This window comes from Sceloporus occidentalis, unplaced genomic scaffold (genome assembly GCF_023333645.1).
Source record: "Sceloporus occidentalis isolate IW3139 unplaced genomic scaffold, rSceOcc1.0.p SCAF_3, whole genome shotgun sequence".
NCBI classification, from domain to species: Eukaryota; Metazoa; Chordata; class Lepidosauria; order Squamata; family Phrynosomatidae; genus Sceloporus; species Sceloporus occidentalis.
The window spans coordinates 180,146,419-180,162,747 of NW_028316983.1; the positions used below are offsets into that span (position 1 = coordinate 180,146,419).

The 16,329-nt window shown below is 38.0% G+C and overlaps 1 long non-coding RNA gene across 1 annotated transcript in view; it reads left to right on the forward strand.

Moving 5' to 3' along the window:
• The first annotated feature begins 1,463 nt into the window (after positions 1-1,463).
• Positions 1,464-16,329, forward strand: part of LOC149317173 (uncharacterized) — a 139,894-nt gene continuing 125,028 nt past the window's right edge. The window contains exons 1-2 of the long non-coding RNA XR_016280594.1: positions 1,464-1,523; positions 3,758-3,798. This is a non-coding gene — a long non-coding RNA (uncharacterized LOC149317173). The remainder of the gene's footprint in view (positions 1,524-3,757; positions 3,799-16,329) is intronic.

Below are 16,329 nucleotides of genomic sequence, written 5' to 3' on the forward strand. Positions count from 1 at the left end.
ACCATCAACCATGGTATCCTTCTGGACCAACTCACTGGGATGGGACTTGGGGCCACTGTTTCTTGAAAGGCCAAACTCAGTGGTTCCAGTCTTTCTTGAAATGGAAAACTCAGAAGGAGGTCCTGGGGGACTCCTGTTTGACACCCTGGCTGTTGGCCTTTGCCATTTCACAGGGTTCTGTTTTGCCTCTCATGCTACTAACATCTACATGAAACTGCTGGGAGAGTTTTGGAGTGCAAAAACCAGTATGGGGCCAGGAATGCATCTGCAAAGTTAAAACTAGTGCACCTGCTGAGCCCTTTCCTTGAGATGTGTGACCTAGTTAGGGTAACACATACCTTGATTACATCCTATTTGTACTTCTGTAACACACTGTACATGAGGCTGCCTTTGGAAACTGTTCAGAAACTTCAGCAGGTTCAAAACACAGCAGCCAGAAAGCTGACTGAGGCCAGTGACAGGGAGCATATAATTCCCTTCTTGAAACAGCTTCACTGGCTACTAGTTTGTTTCTGGGCACAATTCAAGGTGTTGGTCATGACCTATAAAGCCATATATGGGTTAGGCCCAGACTATTTGAAAGACTGTGAAGTGAAGCACACTAGCACCTTAGAGCAGCCTGTGGCCACTCTAGTCCTAATTGGTCCCCAATCATCCTGGGACTGCAGCAACCGACCAGATGCTGTGGTCCTGAAGTTGGCTGCTGCTGTGGTCCTCAATGGGCTACTGGCAAGGAGTGACTTTTCACTGCTCCTTATCTGTTTGGCTTCAGGCTGCCTTAGACAGTTGCAGACACACCACACCCCTGAAGCGGCTGGAAGTTGCCCCTTTTGGCCCATGTATTTTAGGCTTGACTTTCCCCATATGAAGCTGCAAGAGCTTTAAGGTCATTAGGGGGAGGCTTTCTCTCAGTACCACCACCATAAGAGGTTCACTTGGGCATATAGGGGTATGTAAAATCAGGATTCAACATGCAACATACAGAAGACATGCAAATGGAACAGGAACATCACTGGAAGGTCTCTGCTGTGTAGCTCTGTGCAGGCTGCAAAGGAAAAACCCTCCCATGCAGAAGCTGTCAGCTAGATAAATAACTGCTGGATTACCGAGTACTCACAAAGAGGACTTTAATCTTGGTTCCAATATTTACAAAAGGCTATCAAAGTGTTTCGCCAGACTCCTATTTACAATCATCACCACAATGAGCATTCCTCTTATATATACTTCCCCTCCTGAGGTTATGAGTCCATCTCACTCCTAGTATATCACCCAGTTTCCTGTCACCTGACAGCTGTGACTCTGCAGAATGGAAGCCTGTTGGTTTTACCTTCTGCCCCTCTGTCATTGGCTTGTGACTCAGGACTCTCCAAAAGTTGAATCATCAGATTACCTTGTCACCTTTGTCCCAGTTCCAGACTATAGCCACATCTCTGACATTTTCTCTCCAGAGTGCTCTGTACTTTGACAAGTGAGGACATGAGAGACAGCCTTCTCCTACCCTCTGGAACTCCCTTTTGTGAAAGGTTAGTCTGGACTCCTCCCAAGCAAACAATTTTATTTAAGCAAGCTTTTAATGGTTAAGCAGGTAAGATTTTTATTTAGCTGTATGTTTTATTTGTTTTAATTTTTTGTATGATTTTAAATGGTTTTATAATGTTTTAATGTGGAGATTTTAAAATTTTGTAAATGTGTTCAAAGTATTGTTCTGGAAGCTGCCTTGGTTCCCATCTTGGGAGAAAGATAGCATATACATAAAGTAAGTAAGTAAGTAAATCTACATAACTCTGAAAACTCAGGTTTATTCCAGCTGATACAAAATAGAGCATTATTACATGTGACATGATTCCTTACTTTTACTGTTCAACTTCTATTCATAGTTTCACATCTGGTTAAAAAAATCTGTGTCAGATTGACAATTTTCTGAATTCCATCAGGAGACGTTCTGCACAAGTTTTCTGCTCTGCAATTAAGTATGCACGGATTATGTTACAAGCAGAATCTTGTATAACACATCAATTCCAATTTGAAGACATAGCCATGTTAGTCTGGAAAATCAGTATGCAAAGGGATCTTGTAGCACCTTTGAGAGTAACTGAAATAAAGAAACCGGTAGCATGAGCTTTCATAGATATAAATCTACTTCCTCAGATGTATTCCTCATGCATCTGAGGCAGTAGGCTCAAGTCTACAAAAGCTCATGTTACCTGCTTATTTCTTTCAGTTGGTCTCAAAAGTGCAACAACATCCCTTTACGTTACTTCCAAGTACACAAGTACTGTATTTTTTATGACTAAACCAATATGTCTTTCTTCTAATTATAAGGAAAAAAATCATTTTGAAGACTAGTCTTGCTCTGAACACTTTCACTGATGCAATTTGTTCAGTCTCAGACAAAGTTGAACTCTAACTAAAGAGTGAACCTCGAGAATCCATCTTCTAGCATGGATGCTAATGGAGAATGATGTCTTCTTTTAATTATCACTGTTGGAGGTAATGTCTACCTGAGACTGAATGTAGCATAGATTGTATTTGAGGAGGAGGAGGAGGAGGAGGAAGACGACAATGACGATGGGAACAATCATATAAGGAGCATATAAACTGAAGAGCTCTTTAGATTATACCATGTTGTGAACCACCAAACCTGTGCTTTCCAATTATGTGATTATTTATAATGATATTATCAAATCTCATAATTACCAATTCAGATATCAATTAGTGTAGCTAATGGCCCAGTGCAATTGTGTTCAATGTTATTTCCTTTCAAAGTTCTTCTACATGAATATGAATGTGAAACTAAAACCTGGTGCAAAGGAAAGCTTTTTTTACTAAGTTATTCTAAATAGATAGGTTCTGTCTGACCTCGGAAGCTAATCAAGGTCAGCCATGGTTAGTACTTGAATGGAGATTGCTAATGAATATCAGGTACTGTAGGCTATATTTCAGAGGAAGGAACTGGGAAGACCACTTCTAAGTATTCCATGCATAAGAAAACCCTATGAAATTCATGGGGTCACCATATGACTTTCACCCTTTTCCATCCCATCTAAATCTTCCAAAACATGAAAACATTTTCCTACTCAAAACTGGTAGTATTATCTAGAAGATGGTGTGCCTAAAAATGAGTGTTGTGGGCTGCTACTGGAAGCATCAACAAAATTTGGAGTATGGATTCATTTACAAAACAAAAAGTATGGGTATACCTATTTTACAAAGTAGGTGTATCCCTGGCAACACCAGGGAGCCCTGGAGTGCAGTGGTTAAATGCCTGCACTGCAGCCATTCACAGCCACAAGGTTGTGAGTTCAATCCAACAGATTCTGAGATCCACTCAGCTTTGAATTCTTCTGTAGGTTGCTAAAATGAGTACCCAGCTTATTGGGGGCAATAAGCTTAAACATTGTAAACCACTTAGGGAGTCCTTAAGTGCATTGATACAGTAAGTGGTATAGAAATGTACTTGCTTTTGCTATTGCTACTTCTTTAACAGAAAATGTGGTACAGAAATAATATGGGTGGGGGGGAATCCTGTACCACAAAAACAAATGAGCTGTTCAAAATGTTTCAGCAAACTTTTATCCAAAATTAACAATATGTGTATTTGAAATGCAACAACCAGTTCAGGTGAGTCTTGCACAACTAAAGAAAATATTGTGAATTTTTTTGAGACCACTTGAAAGTACATTTCCCAAAATGTACTCTAAACCTTTTTAAATTCTGCTTTCACCACCATCCACTTTTCTTATTATTTTCATTTTAGTGGCCAAACTTATACAACCATGCTGGAAAAAAGTGCTTGAGGTAAGTGATGAGACAAGGTGATCTGCTTCCCCCCTTTATCTCTGTTTTGTTGCTCACACATGCTCAGTAGGGGATTTTTACATTGTCTGGTGTAGGATCAACTAGAACAATATTTCAGCCTTTTTCTAGATCAAGCTTTATTGCATTGTTTGCTGCAGACACAGTGCTAGAACCCAGCACCGAAAGTCTATGTCTCTTCAGCTATCTTTCACCATCCACCCAACGCTGATGCTGCTAAAAAATCCTCAACCTTTGAGCTAGAGAGAGGACAAGGAAGAAAAAGGGGGCTGGGCATATTTAAAATACTAAAAAGATTTTTCTGAGGCTTTCTTAAATGTATGCTTCTATAGCACTATATTTAGCAGCCATGTGGTCTTTTACTCAGAGAGGGAACAATACATTTCCTTCTACTAGTCACTAGTATGAGACTTGTATACCACGGTCAAAAATTTCTTCTTATTATTCTTTTTTTAAAAACTGGGGTGGTGTTGAGGTTATTAGCATGATGCTGACACAGATGCTGACAAAAGATGTTTGGAACAAAAGTTTTTGAATTATTAACGAAACGACAAGGGCAAAATCAGACGATGAAATGGAAGCTGAGATCTTTAAACGCCCGATAACGGATACTAAATTTTAATGAAGTCCAGAATGACACCGAAATGCACCATTTCATTTGCCATTAACCTTTTTGATGCATTGCTCTCAAGTCTTTAACTTCTTAAGACAGGGTGTCTTTTCATGACAAGGACAGACAGCTGTTCTATCTAAATGAATATTCCAAATTGGAATAGAAGTGGGCAGTAAAAATCTATGGCATCTAAATATGACAGGATATGGAAATTTGGAGGAAATTACTAGAACAAGAAAAGGACAGCTGAGCTGGGAAATCTATGAACAATGCTTGGTGGTACAGAACCATTTCACCTTGATATTCAAGGTAAGAAAAATAAATCAAGTAGGAACCAATTCCTGTGACTACTGAATATGATAAATATCATAACAAAAAGGAATAGAAGTAAAAGTTTGGGTTTGCTTGTCGAATCTGGTTGTCCCACCCAATGTCTAACTTGTGCTCTTGTCTGTTTGGTGGGCAGTGACTCATCTTTGGCGTCAAATATGAAAACTGAATTCTTTCTTTCTTTCTTTCTTTCTTTCTTTCTTTCTTCCTTTCTAAAATTTTTATTATAAAATGATTTCAGTTTACAACTATAAAATGCTAATAGGAAAATTAATAATACAAACAAGAAGGAAACACAACCAGAAAGAAAAAGTGACAGCAACAATAATTCAGAACCAATCATTTCATTCCATTTTTCTTACATTTTTCTTACATCAGAGATTGCCTAAAATTCTTTGACTTCACTGTAAGTGAAACCAACTGGAAGGTACTTCCAAGGAAGGAACCATGGGAGCCCAATTTCTTCCCAATGTATTTCTTTCATTTTCCAGAGTTCCCTTTATAAAGAATAGATGTGGCTTTAGCCGCAGTACTCTAGCCATCATAAGGTTCTAAAACTTTGAGAACTGAAGACAGTGGTGCAGTGGTTAAATGCCTGTACTGCAGCCACTCACTCAAAACCATAAGGATGCGAGTTCAATACGAGCAAAAAGGGCTCAAGCTCAACTCAGGCTTGCATCCTTTCGAGGTCACTAAAATGAGTTCCCAGATGGTTGAGGGCAATTAACTTACACTTAGACACTGCTAATTTGGTATGAAGCGGTATATAAATAAAGCTGTTTGGGTTGTGTTTGTTTGTTTGTTTGTTTGTTTATAATAGCAGTATCAGTTGATGAGAGCTGGTCAATCTTTTATTCAGATGAGTGAGACGGGTCAGTTTGTAGGTGTGGTTTTGATTGACGGAATAGAATACATGTGTGGATCTATGCCACATTTCTTTTCCTTTTACACAGTATATGCAATATCACAGAATCATAGAGTTGGAAGAGACCACAAGGGCCATCCAGTTCAACCCCCTGCCATGCAGGATCTCACAATCAAAACATCCCTGACAGATGGCCATCCAGCCTCTGCTTAAAGACCTCCAAAGAAGGAGACTTCACCATATCCTGAGGGAGTGTGTTCTACTCTCAAACAGCTCTTACTATCAGGAAGTTCCTCCTAATGTTGAGGTGGAATCTCTTTTCCTGGAGCTTGCATCCATTGTTCTGTATTTTAGTCTCTGGAGCAGCAGAAAACAAGCCAGCTCCATGCTCAATGTGATACCCCTTCAAATACTTAAATAGGGCTATCATATCACCTCTTAACCATCTCTTTTCCAGGCTAAACATACCCAGCTCCCTAAGTCTTTCTTCATAGGACATGGTTTCCACACCTTCACCATTTTGGTGGCCCTCCTTTGGACACACTCCAGCTTGTCAACATCTTTTTTGAATTGTGGTGCCCAGAATTGGATACACTATTCTGGGTGAGGTCTGATCAAGGCAAAATAGAGTGGCACTATAAGGTCCCTTGATCTAGACAGTATATTTCTATTGATGCAGCCTAGAATCACATTGGCCTTTTAGCTGCTGCATCTTACTGTTGCCTCATTGTGGTCTACTAGGACTCCTAGATTTCTTTAACATGTAGTCTCATTCAGCGAATTGTCCCCCATTCTATATCTGTGCATTTCATTTCATTTCATTTCATTTCTTTCTTTCTTTTGCCCTGAGTGCAGTACCTTACATTTCTCCGTGCTGAATTTCATTTTGTTTGCTTTGGCCCAATCTTCTAGTCCATTCAGGTCATTTTGAATTTTGATTCTGTCCTCTGGCGTATTAGCTACTCCTTTTAATTTGATGTCATCTGCAAATTTGATAATTATGCCCCAATTCTGTCATTGAAGTCATTGATAAAGATGTTGAATAGCACTGGGCCCAGGACAGAACCCTGTGGGGCCCCACTGGTCACTTCTCTCCAGGAGCCATTGTTGAGCACCCTTTCGGTTCAGCTGGGCAACCAATTACAAATGCATTTAACAGTTGCATTGTCTAACCCTATTTACAAGAATGTCATGGGGGACCTTGTCAAAGTCCTTACTAAAATCAAGATATGCAATATCCATAGCATTCCCTTCATCTACCAAGTTGGTAATTTTTTCAAAAAAAGAGATCAGATTAGTCTGGTATGACTTGTTTTTGAGAAACCCATGTTAATTTTTGTGATTATGGCATTCCCTTCTAAATGTTCACAGACTCTCTGTTTAATCATCTTCTCTAGAATCTTTCCTGGTATTGATGTCAGACTAACTGGATGATAATTGTTAGGATCCTCTTTTTTCCCTTTTGGAAGAAGAGGACAATGTTTGCCCTCCTCTAGTCTGCTGAGACTTCTGTTCTCCAGGAGTTCTCAAAGATTATTGCCAAAGGCTCTGAGATTACATTTGCCAGCTCTTTTAATATCCTTGTATGTAGTTTATCTGGTTTAAAGAAAAATGTCTTTGCCTGCCTGTGAAAGACCAGCATTGAGGGGGACAGCCACTGAGAAGGCTCTCTCTCAGGTCCTCACCAGACGAACCTGGGATGGTGGTGGTACCGAGAGAAAGCCTTCTCCTGAGGATCTTAGGTCTCTAGGTGGTTCATATGGGGAGATATGGTCTCTCAAATAGTCTGGACCTAAGCCGTGTAGGGCTTTATAGGTCATGACCAGCACTTTGAACTCTACAACAGTTTGACTATTATCTCCAGCCCTCAATGAACTCCTGCTTACCAAAATATTGTCCCCCCCCCCATATAACTGTTTAAAGTCCTTCAGAGCAATTTTTTTAGACTATTGGCAAAAATGTTTCTGTGAACATGTGTGAAGTGTAAACCATCCGTTGCCAGAAGTCCCCCCTCATGGATCTGCAGCCCATGATCCAAGAATCCAAATCATTCTTGGCAGCACCATGTCCAGAGCCAGCTGTTTACATCTACTATTTTCCTCTCCCTTCCTGGACCATGCCCTTCAACTGGGAGAAGAGATGAGATGACAGCCTGTGCATCCATCTCTTTCAGCTTCCTACCCAGAGCCTCATGATCCCTTTTGATTTTCTGAAGGTTGTGCCTTGTAGTTTCATTGGTTCCCACATGAAACAAAAGGAAGGGGTAACGGTCAGTAGGTTTCACAAGTCTTGTCAGCCTCTCCGTCACATCACAATATATAATGACTCTCATCATGCTTCAGTTCCTGAGACAGGAAACTTCTAATTACTAGTATCAAAAGTCTGCCTAAATTATACTGGGACATTTCCAAGCCTTCCTATTTCTGTTTGGGTCACCAAGTTTGTTCTCCTTTTTATCAAGCCATGTGACAGGATAGATTGCTGCTTCAACATTTCTTCCGATTTGCCTTCTGCCTTATCCTGACACTGTTTCTATTGGTCTTCATTTTCTTTCAGGCTTTCTCTTTCATTTCTCACCTTTGTCTACGCTATTATTTTTCCATTTGTGATCTGCATATTTTTCTATGATATTTTGAACTAGATGGGAAATGAACTTGCTTATCAAAAATAATTTGGGGAAAATATTATTGTATGAGCATTGTGTGATAGGTTTTTTTTTTAATTTTAAAAATCCATTATCTCAAAGTATATGCCCTTGAACCATCATAAAGCTGTTTGTCATTCCTTACTTCTCATGCCCTCCAAGACATTTTTGATATGTTTCATGGTATTTACTGCACAACTAGGAAAGAGAAAATAAATCTATATACAGTAGAACAGAGTATGTTATGAAGGCCTTTTAAGACTTTTACATTTTTAAAAATCATTTCTATATGGAATTAATACATCAAGTTAGGAACAGTAGTGGTCCATAATAACTTTCTCTGTACTGAAGTTAAGGATAGTGTTTGGAGGAAAAATTATTAGATGGCAAACAGCTAACTCAGGAGAACTGACCAGGGCAAATTTGTTCTCCTCTTCTGCCTTTCCATCTAAGTGATAATGATCACCAATTTAACTGGTTGAGAGTTCTGTATCTATGAGGTCAAAACCTCTGTGCTTTATGCTGCAGCATAACTTGCTTGATTTAAAATATCTCCTTTTTCCCAGGCTCATTAAATATTTAACAAAAGAAGCGGTGTTAAATGCTAACTTTTTGAAGGCATAATCAAAGAATATGCTCCTTGTGGATGTGAGAAATAAAACTCAAGAGTTTAAGTAATATGTGAGGTGGCTACTCACAGTTATTTTTAACTTAAGTAGAGACAGATATAGCTGACAAGTACATCAACAAATTATCTGTATGTAGCATGAATTTTTGCCTTAGCAAGAAAGAATGGCCACTTGGCTCATTTAAATGGATAGAAGAAGTGGCCTGATCCTACCACAGATGTGCCCCAGAGCTTCTAAAAGAACAAATGGCAAAAGGTAACAAGAACTCTGGTATGGCCTTCATGGATGGTATGTGTCTGAACCTTTTGACTGCTTTCCTTTCAAAAGGATAAAAAATGAAAAAATATATATATCAGGGAAATGATGATCACAATTTCTCCAAGGACAAGGTAGCTGGATTACTTACAGAAATCTTCTAAAATTAGAAGAAATGTCTTGATGAACTGGATTTACAGGGATTAAATGTGCAATTGGTATTTTTATAGACAATAGCTTGAGAGATCTAAATTGACAAGAAATTATTTGGTTCTGAGACTACAAAATCAGAATTTGAATTATAATTGTGTTTAAATTATGATAATCTAAGTTATTAACTTAGTTATTAAGTTAACTTAGTTAACTTAGTTATTAAGTTATTAACTTGCACATAACTTAAATGTGCAAGTTATTATTAAAAATAGATATGGAAGACTAAAAAGTAAAATAATGTATAATAAAATGGGCAGAGAACATAATAATAATAATAATAATAATAATAATAATAATAATAATTTTATTTATAGCCCGCTTTTCCAGGGTAGATCAAAGCGGGTTACAACAAGGCAAAAGATATACAAAACAAAACACAAAACATACAATAAACATCATAAAAACAGCTCAATTATGTTTAAAAACACTATAAAAATACAGTAGCATAAAAACCAGAAAAACAGACTAGCTGAATGAAACCAATGTACAACAGGGGAGAACAGCATGGAGTCAGGACACATGGGGGAAAGCTTGTCAGAAGAGAAAGGTCTTTAATTCCTTCCTATAGAGGTCAAGAGAGGTGATGGAGCGGAGCTCGTTGGGAAGGGAGTTCCAGAGCTGCGGGGCCGAGATGGAAAATGCCCTTTGTGCAGTCAAGGTGTATTTTGACTTAGGAACCCTTAACAAATGCTTCCCGATCGATCTGGCCAAAATATTCAGAAGCACCCATTGGAAAAGATTGGGAAAGTTTTGACATTCACTTTGAGTTATGACTTAAAATAAAGGTTTTATGAGACAGTTCACCTCTGGTATTTAACTCCAGAAAAATTTCAAAAGTGTATGAAGGGGCTTCCAATGTTTGCTGGAACAGCAAGGAAAAAGAAGGGACTTTTTACCATATGTGGTTGAATTGTGAAAGAAAGGGAAAAAATGAAGGCAGAAACTTAGAGCAATGGAAGATGTTTAAAATTTAAACTTCAGTTGAAATCAGAGCCTTTTTGGGGGAGGGGGAGGGGGCTTGGGCTGATGGAAGAACAAATGGAAAAGAAGAATAGGAAAATTATCCAATATATGTTAACAGCAGCCAGATTGTTATATGCATAAATATGGAAGAATATGGCTTGTCCTTCCCAAGAAAACTGGTTGATACAGCTTAATGAATTTGTGGAAAATCAACAAGCTAATTCATTTATTAAGAAACAAAAATAAAGACTTTTAAAGAAGAATGGAAATTTTGTTATTGAATTTTAGAGAAAGAAATTGGGAGGGAATTTATTCTTGGGTTTGAAGAATAGTAGACTGAAACATTAAGTAGTTGTGCTGTTTATTAATAATCTCCATTCCCTTTTTTAAAATACAGTTATGTCCTTCTAAGATTGCTTAGAGAATGTAGAAATAATTAATAATTATAACCACAACCAACAACTTGTATATCCCTGTTTTTATAAGTAAATTTGTTAATGTTTGTAATATGTGTTGTTTTATACTATAAAATTATGTTTGCATCTTTGAATATTTATATATATATATATATATATATATAGATAGATAGATAGAGAGAGAGAGAGAGAGAGAGAGAGAGATTTAAAAATTCTCCCAGTGATATTCATTGATCTTGAAATCAGTTACTGTTGTTTCATTTTTGAATGCCCTTGTGGGTTCTGCTAACTCCTGCTAAGTACAGAAATAGTGGGAAGGGAGAGAATATTTAACCATTTCCTTCCATTGTTTTTCTCCCATCTAAATCATTCCTAACCCTTAAAATGAATAATTTTTGTTCAGGATGCAAGAGGTCCAGACAGTACCTGCAGACAGCATTCCAGATCAGGGAAACAATATGGAAGGAAAATTATTATTATTATTATTATTATTATTATTATTATTTTATCCTGCCTTTCTCCCAGTATAGGGAATCAAATACAAGAGCCCCTCCCTCATTGACTTCCTTGATCAAAGCAATACCCCTAACCAGCTAATTTTTTTTTAAAAAAAAGATTTAAATGCAGATTCTGAATACAGAAGTCCAGATCATGAGTCTCCTAGTCACAGCTAATTTGGCCATAGTGATTAAGGCTAGCTGGATTTGTGGAGATAGCTGGAATTTGCTCCTCCAGAGTAATACTGAAAGAAATCAAGTTATTTGTCCCAAACAGAGAAGAATCACTAGGTCCTACGAAAGTCTAGATGCAACAAATCCAATTCATTCAATGATTCAGTCTACCATTGACTGAACTGAATTTAGTCCACTGTTCTTGCTGAAGATTGTCTCCAACAATTATGCCCAATCTTTGGTTCCTAGATGTTGCTGGACATCAGATCCCTAAAGTGCCAGCCAGCCAACATAGCCAATTCACAAAGTTACTTGAGGGAATGCCTCTCCGTACACAATCTGCCCGCACTCTCAGAACATCTGGGAAGAATTTATTAGAATACCATAAACCCAGGTTAATGTCAACTTCCCATAGATCATTTACGGCCACAGCCCGCAAACTGTGGAACAGCGTACCAGAAGAAATCCATCTTATCACCACCTTAGATGCCTTTAAGAAGACACTTAAAATGGATCTCTTCTAGCGGGATCATCTATCCTACATCTTATAGGAGATCTTTAAGATAAAATGCTTCACTTCTGGTTATGATGTATGTTTTCTAAATGTTTTAGATGTTCTAGATATTTTAGCTATTTTATTGAATTAATAATAATGTCAGTGTTTTATTGATTGTATTTTATATCTGTACTGTGTTAATTTGTTGGTGTAATCCCACCTCTATCCATAGTGAGAGGTGGGAAAATACAAATAAATTATTATTATTATTATTATTATTATTATTATTATTATTATTAAATTCCTGCAGTTGTGAGAGAGTCTCTCCTGTCCTTCATTGAATGCAGCATTTGCTGGATTTTCTTGGTCAGTTTGTTGATCATTTGGAGGTTGTGTTTTCTCACCAGTTTCCCTATTCTGTCTGTGACTCCTCTGATGTAAGGTAAAAAATACCTTCCTTTTTTAGTTTGAATACTGGAAAACTAATTAATGTCTCTATCCCTTCTTTCTAGGAATTCTTGTTAGTGTCTTGTAGGATAGAGGCACAGTATTTTTGTGGCTTTTTTTCTGCAGTTTATTTCAGCAGCCAATCAGCAGTATGACCTGGGGAGAAATGTGGGAAATTACACTAGCCAGTCATCTTCAGCTCCTGGTCATTGGAGAGAGGCAGTGGTCCTTCCAGTAGGCATAACTCAAGCCAATGTACTACCTGGTTATTTAAGCCCAGCCATGACAGCAACAGTCCTGTTTTTGTAGCTATCTTTCCCAGCCATACTTCCTTAGTGTTACATTCTAGACATTACTATGAGCATGGTCAACTTGCCAGTTAATGGGGCCAGGGAGGAGTTTTAGCCACAAGCAACATTAAGATGTATGCTTTATCTGTTTTTCACTTTTGTATGATTTTAAAATGATTTTATGATGTATAATGTGGCAATTTTTAATTGTTTTTAACACTTTATTGTAAATGTTTTTAATTTGTTATCTCTGAAAGCCACCTTGGGTCCCACCTTGGGAAAAAAACAGCATATAAATGAAGTAAATAAATAAAATAATAATTTTTAAAATAATTTTGGCCTTTATGTTTTGGAATTTTGACCTTCCCCATTCATCTGCTCCCATTATTGTTTCACGTCTTCCTTTGTCACAACTTTAAACAGTAAAGGCATCCTTGGAACTGGCCACTTGTGGATCCATTTCTTGAGGAGCAAGTAAGGTTACTTTTTCCAAAGGGTAATGATCTTGCTAAGAAATTTTTGAGAAAGGGTTGGACCTACTAAGCATTTGCTGATCCTTGAGGCAAGATGTTTGCCTCATATTTGGGGCCAGAGCTACACGCCATGTCACACTATAGTAGATTTCTGCCACACCATCCCATTTAGTATCCAAGCATTTCTTTGCAACAATAAAGGGATCATTGCCCTATGCAGTGTCAATGTCTGTGAAGGCAGTGTTGAAAACAGTTTTAGGCATTTCATCCCACAGAATAAATTATCTGCTGTTTCTGTGTTGTGGATCTCTCCTTCTTTGGCTAGCATTCATAATCCTTAACGCCACAGAATATTATGGTTTGTTATCATAAAGAGCTAATGTTGAGTGTGCTGGCCTGATTCTGCAAAGGCTTTTGCAGGAGGATTGGAAACTGTTTCTCCTCTTAAGCTCCCACTCCTCCTCATTCTGCTTGAGACATTCACCAACTCTCTAAGCAGATATTCATAGGGTATGGGAGGCCTGGATGAGGGATTAGCAAAATTAGCAGGTGGATGAGGAATTAGTAAAAATAAACCCCTGCTGCACAGTTTCCTCCTTAGTAGATTTCTGCATATTGTTATTCTGGATCCATTCAGGATCAGTGAAGGGTAGTGAAGGTTGAGCTAGGGTTATGTAAGACCAGCTTTCAAATCTCTGCCCAGCCAATAGAAACCCACTAAGTTACCTTGGACAAATCACACACTCTCTACCTGTGATAGAATCATCATAAATCAGAATTAATGTGGAAAAAACCACACAATTCTTGTTGTTGTTATATATATTTAGGTCATTTCTGACTTATGATGATCTTTTCACAGGGTCATAGGCTTTTCTTAGCAAGATTTCGGAATAGGTTTCCTGATGTTTTTCACTTGCTCAAGGTCACCCGAGGGTTTCCATGGCTGAGTAGGAATTTACATCCTGGTCTCCTTGAGTTCTGGTCTTTGTCATCTGATCTCCTGGAGTCCTAATCCAATACTCAAACCACTACACCAAAGTGGCTCTCTTTCTCTTTGTATTGTGGACTAATTACTAAAGATGGCTACAGTATGAAGCAGAGGTGTCTACAGGACAGAATATTACCTCAATGCCCTCTCATATTCCATAGTATTAATTCCAGGTTTTAATGAGAAATATCTAGGAATAACACCCCTTAACATCGTGAGGAACACAGTTGAGTTCAAAGAAATGTTACTATATTGTACCAAAGTTGCTTCTATAAAGAATTAGTTCTCCTGTAAAGTTCTAGTTAGACCTTAAAGTTTTAGATATTTTTATCCTTGAAGGCAATTTGTAACATAGAAAGTTAAGGGCACACACAGAGAGAAAAATAACCAAACTAAACAAGAATTAATGGGAAGTTGGAAACGTAACATGTGGGGAACTATATATTGTTTGAATTGCTTCCCCAGTTACAGTCAGTGTCTTTAAAGTATGAACTTCCCATGCCTGACATGGAAAAGAAACTCAAGAAAATCAATACCTCATTAAGAAAATGGTTTGGTTGTCAGTCAGCTTCCCTGAAGAAAGTTCCTAACAGAAGGTCTTGTAAACAGAAGCTTTTTCTGTCACCATTAACTGATGAAACCAATGTAACTGCTTACTGAGTAGTAATGACACTATGAGGACAGTGGGCAAAACAATGAGACAAACAGGTAAGTAATGTCCCTATGGGAAATGAAAACCAAGGAAAATACTCCCCCACTCCTTTTCTACTCCTTCGGGTGAAACAACTTTTCTTTAATTTCCATAACAGGGAAATTGCCCATTGCAGATAAATGTACAGTTCCATTGTGCAAAGTATGATTAATTTTAATTTTAATTTACTCAAATATATGGAGAGAATTTTACTAGGTGTGTTACAACTTTCAAAATTCACCAGTTTATTCATATCTGCAGTAGAAGGACCTTGATTTTTAAATAATACAAATTAAGGATAAACCAAAATTGGCAGGTTTTTTTCCATTCCTACTCTAAAGGAGGGAGGATTCAATGCACTGAAACTGCTTTGTCGCCAAAACTTGGAAATGGGGAAAGCAGCCACTTAAAATATATATATATAATTAAGAAAGCATGCAGTGAGAACCAAGGTGTACTTAGAGCAATGCTGACTAAACCAGATGGAACTATGATTAAAGTCACTATTGTACTTACTTCACTGTGGGACTAGGAACAAAGTAGAAGGTAAAGGGGAAAGGAAGATGTACACTGGAAATTAATGTTCAAAAATGAAAGAGAAGAAAAAGGTGTAGCAAGAGTACATTTTATATAACAAAATGGGAAATACTTGATGAGGCAGCAAGTACAGAAAATTTTCTTGCTGAACCATGTGAAAGATGAAGGTACAAAGGAGCAGGTATTGCTTAAGAGTTTCTCATGCTTTCCCCCCCAACCAAGATAAGCTGACATGAAGATAAAAATGCCGAACTGAAGATATCAACTGTCACACAGGCTTGGAAAGCTGACCTCATTTGTGGAATGCATGAACAGAATCTGGAGGCAACTGTCCGCCTCCTGCTTCATGCAATTTTAGCAAAGACTGCACTTATTTATTGATTGTATTTTTGTAACTTCCATAAGTGATATGCTTGACACAGCATATAAAAGCAGTGGTTTCTTGTTGGAGGGCATACCAATTTCTTCCACAAACCCCCTCAGAACAATGCAATGATACAAAGGGGCTGTTCAGACTACGTTATAGACAGGTTTGCAAACTGGTTTAAAAGGGGGTTGTTTACACTTGCACTGTTTTTCCCGGACCTGAATTCTGGGGTAGTGGTGGTGAAAATCCCACTTATCCCAGTTCTTTTGGAACCAGGGATTTCAGTGCGGTTTTTCAAAAGGACTGGTCTTTTTTTTTTATCAGCTGCCAATGGGAACTTCAGAGCACAGGAAGGGAGGGGTAAATGTGCAGGGGGCAGGTCATGCCCACACCTTTGCTCTCTCCTCGCCAGCCAAAACCAAAGTCATAGCCAGAGATGAGGTTCTGTTGGGAACATCATTAGATGATGTACTTTAAAAATAAATTGACAGCTTATCCACATTTTTGCTATCGCATGGCCACAGTAGACATCACCTTTAAATACTGGCATCGTCAATATGACAAAGGTGCACATGATTTGCTTGACATTTTTTAAAAAAACCATATCAGTGGGCTGGGGGTTAGG